General features: G+C 41.6%; 1 protein-coding gene across 1 annotated transcript in view; it reads left to right on the forward strand.

Moving 5' to 3' along the window:
* Positions 1-10829: 10829 nt before the first annotated feature.
* Erap1 (endoplasmic reticulum aminopeptidase 1) overlaps positions 10830-11020 on the forward strand; it is a gene marked incomplete in the record, with an annotated part of 32161 nt that continues 31970 nt past the window's right edge. The window contains 1 exon segment of the mRNA XM_013513048.1: positions 10830-10993.

Raw genomic sequence — 11020 nt, forward strand, 5'->3', positions numbered from 1 at the left:
CAGAAAAGACACATCTGGGGCGGAATGTGACTTTTAGAATTAAAGTGGTTATTTCAGATCCCAAAATTCTTGATGTGTTTTTAAATGTCAACATTGCGACTTTTCTCTAAAAAATTCTGTTATTCTGTCTACCCTCCCTCTGTTTCCAGTGCTGCCTCATCAGTGCTAGTAATATGCGAGTTTGTCAGAATAGAAGCAGTGATCATTTTGACAGCAATTCTGCACCCATAAATATATCTAATGAGTAGTTCTATAACTAGTTTATTTCAATGTCATTGGATAATTTTCCCTGCAGTTAGAGAAACCAATCCATCTCTAATGACCAATTAATTTCAAAATGAGAGTAGCAAAGTGAAGGGGACATGATGAGCTGGAGTTTCTCCTTGGAGGAAAAACACAACATTCAAGGCAGGGGTCAAAGATACAGATGATTTCAAGGGTCCACAAGGCAATTAGACATATGTGAACCTGCTACCATAACATGATTAGAGAATGATGTGTGTGTTGACTGACAGGAAAATGCACGGTCATTTCACCAGTTTACAGATAATGCCACAGGGGTTGAACCCAGCTGCTAACTCATCCACAGATTTACTCTTGATGTCCCTCATTCCTAGAAGTCCTAAAGCAAAGGGGTAAGAAAGGATGGGACTTATTGGACTAAGACGAAGATCCCTAATGGTTTCTCCTTTCTCCTTTTTTGCTTTATGAAAACAGAAATTGAAAACAAATACAGTTTGGGAAAGACCAATTCACTGAATAGTTGCAATTATCAATTTATTTAAAGCTTCCCACAGTGCTCTCTGCCCAGATTCTGTTTCTGTTTGGTTTGTCACAACTCTAACAGGTGATCTGGACATGGGGGAGAGGGAGGCAAAATAGAAGTGACTAAGATATGATATGTATATGTACTAGTTTGCCCAGATGAATGTAATTATTGTTTATCATAAACATATACTAATGAAAAAAGAAACAAAAAAAAAAATACAGCCCCATCGATGGGGTCATTAGGCTCAATGCAATTGCATTGAGGGAGTGGGAAGGAAGACTATTTATTTATCGGAAGAGTTTTCAAAGTACACACACGAGTCTGGCAGAAATTTAGCAATAAAGTATCTGACAACTCACAGCAAGGTCGAGAGAAAAATGAAAAAGAGTCAGATTTTCAATGAGCCAAGACATTTCAAAAGAGCTGAAATCTCTGGCCAGTCAGGAACACCCACGGATGAGAGCACAGGAGCTTTGGGGACTGGGGTCTGAAGGAAAACCACGTGGCTTGTGGTACAGAATGAGTAACAAACCAAATAACTAAATAAACTGACATTACTGGTATCTATGTTCTGTGCAGTTCTTGCTTTGGGAGAAAGAAATATACAGATCCATCTAGCAGGTTAAGACAAATTTCAGCTAACCATAATGCTTCCTCAACTCTATAAAGTTTTTCTCAGCTGAATTCGGTGGTGCACGCCTATAATCCCAACACTCAGGAGCCTGAGACAGGAGGATCATTGTGAGTTAGAGGCCAGCCTGGGCTACAAAGTGAGCTCAAGGCCAGCTGAACTGCATAGAGAGACTCTCTTTCAGAAAAAGACAAAAAAAAAAAGTTTTCTCATATTTAAATATCTTTGGAATTGATGGCATGTCACAACTACTGACAACATTTATTTCTCCTTGTACAATTGTATATAAAATGTGCATTTTAAGAAAAGAAATATAGTGAACATTTGTGAAATATTGCAAAACAATACTACCAAGAAGAAGGAACTACAGTTAAAATTTATTGTGCAGATTACAGTGAACTATTGAAAGTTTTTAATTAGGAAAGTAATAGGAAAAATCATTGTATCCATTTTCCTTTCCTCTTCATTTTATTCAATGAACATTAATAGAGCACATTCTATAGGCCAAGTTCTCTGTTCAAAGATCCTGGGAATTCTAGTGTGAAAAGGAGAGACATGAAATCAATCAACAGGATTTAACTCAAATCAACAGGATTTAACTATTTATAAAATAGTTCATCCAATAACCAAATACACATTCTTCTCCAGTTCACAAGGAACATTTGCCAAGACATATCACATTTTGTACCATGAAAAACATGACAAATTTAAAGGAATAGATATAATTACAAAGTATGTTCTTAGACCAGTGGAATTTGATTAGAAATCAATAAGAGAAAGATAGCTGAAAAATCCCAAAGTATTTGAAGACTAAACTATATAGTTCTAAATTATACATGACTGAAAGAAGATATTTCAAGAAGTTAAAAGCACTTTGAACTCAATGAAGATAAAAATACAACCTATCAAAATTTGTAGAGTGCAGGAAAGCAGTGTCTAGAAAAAATACCCAGGTTCTGGCCTTATGGAACTTACAAACTAGCCGAAGAGACTCACCAATGACAAAGTAAATAGAAAACTGTGAAAAGAAGTAAAACAAATGATGATAACTGTGTTAAGTTATCATGGGCATGTGACTTCTCTTTGGTAAAGTGATCAGGAAAGCGACGCGTAAGTTGAAATCTGATTGTTGCCAGATGAGAGAGTTTTCCAGACTGAAAGAATAGCAGGTGTAAAACAGACAACTACTTACACCTGTGGAAATGAAAAATGAATGTGGTAAAAACAACATACAGAAAAGACGCAAGATGGATGGAAGAGGATCACCCTGAGTCTCACAGACCTCAGAAAGTATCCAGAGAAGCCATACAGGGCCTCTGAAGCAGAGAAGACAGGCTATTTATTTATGTGTGGAGACAAAATCCTGGGAGAGCAGAAGAGATATTTGAGTCCTGGTTTAGGCTTTTTCTAAGAACTACAGTAGAGACAGATTTCGGAGCCCCCAAGCCAGGGTGCAGGTGGAGCATCTGAGGAATCTGGTTTTGTGTTGTCAAGGCACTTGACTGAATATTTGAGCATCAGGCTTTGGGTATGAACGTAGCTCATTAATTCTTAAGTACACTTTAGGAGGCTGGAAAGGCTGCCTAATCACATAGCCATGGGAAGCATTGGTCCAGAGCACACTGGCCCACCCACCTGTATTTAGAACTCGCAACAGATTGTAGCAGGAGCACAATTTGGTGACACACTGCTGCAAGTTCTGCTGTACTTCACTCAGCGCTCTCTGATGCTGCCCTTCAGCTGCTAAAACCGGGCAAGGTAGGGAAGGAGAAGGAGGTGGTAGTTCGCGCTCTCAAGCGAAGGTGAATCTCCAGATGCACCAATTATGGTAACAACTCCATCCCTGACTGGAGTTTGGGCAGAAAGATAGGTGCACCCTTCTGTAGCTTCCCAAGGAACTGGGTACTGAAGACCGAGTTTCTCAGAATACTGCAAATAGGCCTATTAATCTACTGTCGGAACAAATTAGAAACCAACTTGGACAGACTTCCAGGGCTACAGGAAGACTAGCCCAGCGTCCAGGGGAAAACATATTGAAGGCACCCAATAAAGTCCCATGGAATGATGAGAAAGACGGGCATTTCAGTATAGACTGCACTATATTTAAAAAGAACCCTCAACAATTGGACTATATTCATAATATTGACTCAGATTTAGCTAAATCCTGGGTCAAAATAATCTCTTAACTCTTGCATTATTTTATTTTCTTTAAAAAGTGGAACCTACTCCTAGGAAGGAAAATTGTGAAGGCATGCTTGTGTTAGAGAGTGATCTCAGCAAATCAGAACCAGACAGAAAGGAAAACTACTCCGGCTCCTCAGAGTGCTGCCTCAGCGGTACCTGTGTCCCGTTTTTGCACACATGCAAATGAACCAGGGGCATTTGGACAGAGAGGTGAGCAGAAGTAGGTGCTGGGGAGAACTGAGACAACCAGAATTGCAAGAGGTAAGGTTTGGGAGCCCGCAAAGGCACAGTGCCCATGAAAGCTTAAAATACTAGTGGGACTGAAGTGCAGAGAAGACGAGAAATACAATTCTTGAAGTGTGGACAGTGGACCGAGGCGAATATCAAACGGACTCTTGTCTTACAGGGGAGAGAAAGAAATAGGAAAAGAAACTAGCAAAGCAGATATTCTTCACTTTCTTCCTTAGCATGAGCTACCTAATAATGGTATGTTTGTTGGGGAGAAGCGGTAGAAGTCAGTTACAGAAGAGTCTTCAGAATAGTTTAGGCCTGGCGGGAATTCAGCCTGGAAGACAGGCCTGTGTATCCGAGAACCAGGAGTCTTAATCTCCGAGGGTAAGAGAAGATAAAGTCCCAGTTTAAACCGGGTTTAGAGGGCGGCCCTTCCTCAGCCTTCTTGCTCTGTCCAGGCCATCAACTGATGGGCTGGTGCTGCATACACTTTGAAGGTGGGTCTTCTTCCCTCTGTGTTAACACCTTCACAGACGCAAATACAAAGAGTGTTCACCAGTTGGCTGGGACTCTGGCTTCCTGAATTGGATTTCTGTGACCCTTGCTGTCTTGGGAAATAGTGTGGACAGACGAGAGTATGGAATACAGATTGAAATGGGAAATAGATTACATGTTAAAATTCTAGCTGTGAAGGTTCATAGGGGCTGGAGAGCACTTGCCTAGCCCGGCGTTTAATAGCCAGCACCAAAACAAGAACCAAACGAAAAAGGACTCTGTAATGGCACAGGTGAGATTATTGAACCGGATTAGAGATCAGAGGAATGGAAAGGAATGGGAAGATTTGAGGCACGCCTATAAGTAATGTTGGCAGGGTCTAGAGAGCTTTAAAAACTTTAAGACAGAAGGAAGAAAATATAATTTTCATAATTAGTAGGAATTTTATAGTTCTCATTAAAAAGTTATATGATCTTACCCATGGATTTTGTGAATCCCCAAAGTTTTCGGACAACTAGTAATATTTAGATGACAGCCAACTTTTGCAGGACTGTTTTCCAAGTTTCAAATCTTAAATACCAACTGAGTATGTACTTTCTACCATGAAGAGCAATGAAATGAACATTAAAACTTTGACTACCCCTTCCAGATCCTTAATAAATTGTAAAAATAAAACTTGATTTTTTCTGGAGACTATGTCTGTACCTATGATGCTGAATAGACAACAGAATTGGATTGTGGTGGGGATTCATTAAATTTTAATTATGCTTCTGCAAAAGTACAAAGTATGTGAGTTTTAGATATCAGGTCAGCCAAAAATAGTCAAAGCCATGAATTTATGATGGCTTGAATTTTATTACACACTCAGTTTTTTGATGATGTCCTGAAAGGTGATGAAATCACTCAAAATATTAGAGCTCTGTGTAGAATATACCGGGTGCTAGGAAAAGTACTGGTCAATCCTGAAACCCATACTAATTTAAAACCCGTTATAGTTTGGGTCTAAAAGGTCCTCCCCAAAGCTCATGCATTCATAAGACAGGGTTTTCTAAGGTTATTTTGTATCATAAAGGTCCTTGTTTCATCAGTGTATTAATCCATTGATAGGATCATAATTTTATGACATTAAAAGGGGGTGATGAAAACAGGAAATGGGGCATAGCTGAAGGAAATAGGGCCTGGGGGCATGAGCTTGGGGACTATATCAGGTCCTCAGAAACTTCCTTGCTGGCTCTTTCTCCCTCTCTCTGCTTCCCAGGTGCCATGCGATGAGGAGCTTTCTCCACTATGTCCTTCTACCATGAAATTTTTTGCCTCACCAGACCTAAAGGTAATGGAATCAGCCAACCACAGACTAAAACCTCTGATACCACGAGTCAGGACATACCTTTCTTTCTTGAAGTTGTTTATCTTGGGTATTTTGTCACAGCAATACAAGCCTCACACACCCTCTTTGAGAGTGACTATTTTATAAGACATATTTTAAATGCTGATTTGATCAGATCTTATGTTTGAAAAGGTAAACCTATAAGTTTTTATCTTTTCAAACTTACAGTATAACTGAGCTTAGAAGAAATATCAAGGCGAGTAAAGCAAATACATCTGAGTGTGATTGGTAGAAAAAAGATTTTGTTTATTGTCTTTGTTTCTGTCTCTCTCTCTCTCACACACACACACACACACACACACACACACACACACACACGGCTTGCTCCATGGTTCCTTCCTGGTTCTAAGAGAATACTTTCCTAAAAAAAGTGATATTATAAAATTACTTAAATCAACTTGGTTTATTAGTAATGTAGTTCAAGTTTAAAACTTCATTGGAATTAGGTCAACCTCAAACAATGTCTGGGAAAGCAAACAAAAAAACAAAACTCTCTTTACCCATGGGAACCAAAGGACTCTCCTTCAGGTGTGGAGTAGAACAGTAGGTAATAAAATTGAGATTGTGATCCCTTATGATTTTAAAAAATTGAATTCAACCGATCTTCAATTCAATCAGATTAATTTAAAAGAAACTGAAGGACTTATTTGGAAAGATTCTAGATACCACAGAGAAGTACAGAAATACCTCCAAGCCTTCAGGATGAAATCAATAAATTTTTACAACTAAGGAGTTTTTCATGTTGTGCCTTTCATGTGTTCTTTCTTCTTTTCTGTTAATTTCCTTCTCTCAGCCATTTTCCAGAATGAGAACTAGGCCATTAAGTCTGGGGACCACATCTCTTTAATAGTGGAGCCATAAAGAAAAAGAACAAAAGTGGCTTCCTTGTTTGCTTCATCAGGAATGGTCCTGGGCAAGGACTCTGACTGGTTTGGTTTTGATCATCATCTTCGGTCCAGTCACTACCGCCAGAGAATGGAGATGCTACATTCATTGCAGACTGAGACTAAATACTGTGACTATTCATTTATGAGGAGAGGAGACAGGCACATTGAATAGACAAAAGAAAATAAACAGAGGCTCTAGAGATATTCCAAATGATAACTATTTGGGGCAGTGTGCTTATGTTAAATATTTAACAAACAGATTTAAATATCTCATTCCCAAGTGGGCCCTGCCTCTTATAATGGAAGTCTACAACCGGATTTCCAAATTGTTTTTGTTCCTAATAACAATCAAAATTATTTGAGGCTGCTTCATAATTATTTAATTTTTTTGATTTGTTAAATTTCAATACAGTTTGATATTTGAGGCAGATACTGCAGTTGGCTCACTCAGCATCTCTTCCGACCTCCTTTGGTATGCGTCCCACTACTGCAGTGTGGTAGGCAAGCACTTTATTTTATAGCCTCTTTGCTTGTGGATTCTGGATGTGCTTTAGTTTCTGCCAAACAGAAGCACTGGTGGGAGACTTGAATTTGGAAGTGAATTCACTCAGGAGCGAGGCAGGGCTTGCGGGTGTTCACTTCGCAGGGACAGATTGTAGTATACATGATGTGGTTCTGGAACCAGCGAATGAGGCAGCAGCTGCCCAATTTGGCACATGGCTTCTGGATCACAGCAAGAGACGCATTTCACTCGTGGCCAAGTTCTGCACTGTGGCTTGGGGATTTGTTTCTGGAAGTTCAAACTAGTGTGTTTTTTGAACCTTCTCAATGATTCCATAAGTTATGTTTTTAAAACATCATTGGTTTCTTAACAAGTGTTTTATTTTTCCTTCTTTATAATTGCATAGACACAGAATGCAGAGTGAGGTTGGCATCATTTGTTGCCTTCAGTGGAGCGGTTAATTAAAGGCCGTTGTACTTCCTAATGATACGTGGTGGGTCACATTCACAGGGACAGCTCTATTCAACATGCCTGGGCTGACTTTGACCCTTCACATCCACTCTCCATCATTCGCTAGCCTTCTCTGTCCTTGGACTGACTCATAGGAATGGTCTTCAGTACTTTTAGGGGAAGTTGTTCTTCTGATCCAAGTCTTTGGGTCAATGAATGAGTATTTATTTTAGCTTCCAAAGGTATCACATGCTCAGTCATTTCATGATGTCATGGAAAGTGACAGCATAACTTTCAAATTTTTACAATACTATGGGAACACCTGATTTATACAGATTGTCTGTACCTCTGTCCCTCATTAGGTTAGCATTCACGCTCTTTCAAAAGCGCCATAGTTGATACAATATTCCTACCTTTGGGGTGTCTTTCTCCTTAGAGTGTGGACTTTCCAAAGAGTAACATTTATTAGTTCCTTAGCGTACATACCTCACATTGGCCGTCTGAGTATTTACAGATCAAGGGCCACAAACAGAATGGTCCCTCTGGGGCGTTCTCTGCACTAAGTATCCATGTTTAAACCTCCAAGCTTTCCATTCTGAAGTTCTCTGTTGGGTAAGAGAATGTAAGGGAATGAAATAGCTGTCAACAACCGCAATTAAGTACAGGCTGTCTGCTTCTCTTCTCTCCTCTATCTGCATTACCTCCAGGAGTGCTTCCAGAATCCAGAACCGGTGCTGATGTTGCCCTGTCATGTAGCCTGATCCTTAGAGATCCATGAATTCTGTTTTCTGCCTAACGTGTAGAAAAGCTCTCTTGCCCTCACTGTAGTAGTAATAAAACAAAGACTTTTTCAAAAAGAAAATTTCTATTGGCCTTGAAGTTTATTATCTGTCTCTATATCTAGCTCTATTCAAGATCCACAGTATAGAATTTCTGAGTGGAACTCAGAAATCTTTTTAAACAAGTTTCTTAAATTATTCTGACACATTCCTTTGGCTGAATTTACTGACTGCATCTGCATCTATGAATAAGTTACTGATTACAAGAAGAAAAGGAGAAGGAGGAGGAGTCAAAATGAAAACACCCCAGCAGTTTGCGTATTTTATTTAGCAGTAGATTTAAGAGGGATTACATGAGTAATATACATTTTTTACTTTTTATGATTTTGCTATTTTCATCTTTCAGGATGGAAACTGTCTGATAAACTCACACAGATTCTATTAAATTTAGGAACTTACCACCAGGACTGGAAGACCAAGGGGAAAAACAAATTTAACATAATTTACAGAAAGAGAGAAGTCCAGAATTCTCACTAATTTAAGCGCAATTTGAACACCTTTGGCTAATTCAGTCTGTCTCACTCCTCTTAGTCCTCATCAGTTGAGAGGTGGTTAGTGGAAATGAAACAAAGATTTTCCAATTTCTGTCCTTAGGTAGACTTGGACTTGCCCTGCTTCCACAGCATTAGTGCTGGGGGTCTCTTTCAGCCTCTCTGGTGTTAGAACCTTCTCTGCAGCAGCCCTGGCTCCTCGGGTCCTACTCTGACCCTCGGACCTAAGAACTCTGCCTCTTCTTTTGCTTCTCTCCTGAAAGTATCTTTGACTTTGGGCTTCCTCACTCCTGTGCCATCTTCTCTATCTTATAAAGGGATCACTGTTTTTACCAGGTGTTCAAGTTCAGTTATTGGTTTCCTTATCTGGCATGATATCAGATTCCATCTTCCTCCTAAGTTTGGTATCAGCTCTTTGGTAATCAAAACATGATGCATTGTCCATAAGTGAAAATTTTCAGCTAGCATTAATTTCTCATTAACATCTCATGTGGGCAATATTCACATTTTCAGCTCAATTAAGAATCATATCTTTTCCCTGGTGTGGTGTCTGAAGCCTATAATCTCAACACTCAGGAGCCCGAGGCAAGAGGATCGCTGTGAGTTCGAGGCTAGCCTGGGCTACATAGTGAGTTCAAGGCCAGCCTGAAGTACATATAGCAAGACCTTGTCTCAAAAAAAAAATATCTTTCTAACTTCATTTCTCTGATTTCTTCCCAAATACTCATACTCCAGTTGTTTTCCTAATTTGTGTCTCCTTCTCCGCCTTAAGGACACAGACCATCCCAATGGGATGGTTTCATCTAGGTGGTTTACTGAGATTCACTCACACCTGCCGGTAAGGAAGCAAAGGTATGGATTTGGGGCGGGATATTCGGAGTGGCTGCCACTATAGTCATCTATATACAGGAAATCTCTGTTCGGAAGAACAAAACTTATAGAGTAACACTTGGAGCCATGTAACACCAAATGAGGCCTCAAGACTGCTTTCAGCACAGAGGTCTTGAGTTGTTATTGCGCGCTTGGGCGACTGTGCTCCTTTTAATCTTGATGCTCAAATGTTCTCCGCTGCAGTTTTATAGCTAGTGTTTCTTTGACTCAAAGGTCCTCTACACACCTGAGTTACCATTCCTCTGACAGCTTTGTAAGTGATCTAAGGGGCTCTCCTGCAGTCCAGACAGCTGCTTGAAAACGGAGAAGGCCAGTGTTCCTGACCAGCAGGGTAGCCGGGAGTTACTGTCGATTCTCAGGAGCCGGAGCACCTCTCCTAACACTTGCGTCGACCTAGTTCAAATCCATGGGTTTAAATGATGAGAGGAACTGTCCCATAGGAAGGGTGAAAAAGGGAAAATGGCGGGGGTATAAAAGGTCAGGTAGCCTGGTGTTTGAGACTCCTTGAGCAATTTCTCCCAGTATCACAGTCCAATTTCCCAATAGAATGCGGCATTCCCAGAACCACACTCTTCACTGACGCCGACCTCTGTCACCCTCAGCGCTTTGTGCTAAACACATATGGGTGAACGCAAATGACAGTTTCTGGGACTGCGTTTAATCCGCCCTCCTCTGAAGCTCCGTGTAGGTAACCACGCCTGCTTCGCGGAAACGCCAGGGGGCTCCGATTTGCAGCCAAGCCCTGCACTTCTGCGTTCGGGTTGCTGAGGCGGGACAAGCGCCCTCAGCCCATTTGCAGAGGCAACAAGACGGCCACCCTGCGACTCCAATGGGCGTCAAGCTCTTCCGGCTGAGCCCAACGGGCGTCCAGGCCCTGTGGTCTGGGTGGAGCAGCGAGCCAGGGGCTGCAGGTGCCCTAACCCCCCTAAGTGAGCGTCTGTCTTCTGCACTGTTTAAGTCCCTGCTGTGTTAGGGGTACCCACTGTGGGAAGCAAACAAAACATGTCAAAAGACACGGGGGAGAGGAGACAGACAAACAGACACACAGACAGACAGACAAGAGCGGCTTCCAAAGGGCGTGAGCCTCCCCGCCGGATCCCGCAGCCTGCAGGCCTGCGTTGCGCTCCCGTCCAGACTCAGGGCCCGAGACCGCGCCCCGCCGCCGCCGCACCCCGGGCTCCCCGCGCAGCCGGGCTTCAGCCCTCCGCGCGCTCCCAGGCCTCGCTTTCACTTTCGGTCCCGGGCGGCGAGGCCGGCGGCGGC

Source organism: Chinchilla lanigera, unplaced genomic scaffold, assembly GCF_000276665.1.
Source record: "Chinchilla lanigera isolate Chin_1 unplaced genomic scaffold, ChiLan1.0 scaffold00017, whole genome shotgun sequence".
NCBI classification, from domain to species: Eukaryota; Metazoa; Chordata; class Mammalia; order Rodentia; family Chinchillidae; genus Chinchilla; species Chinchilla lanigera.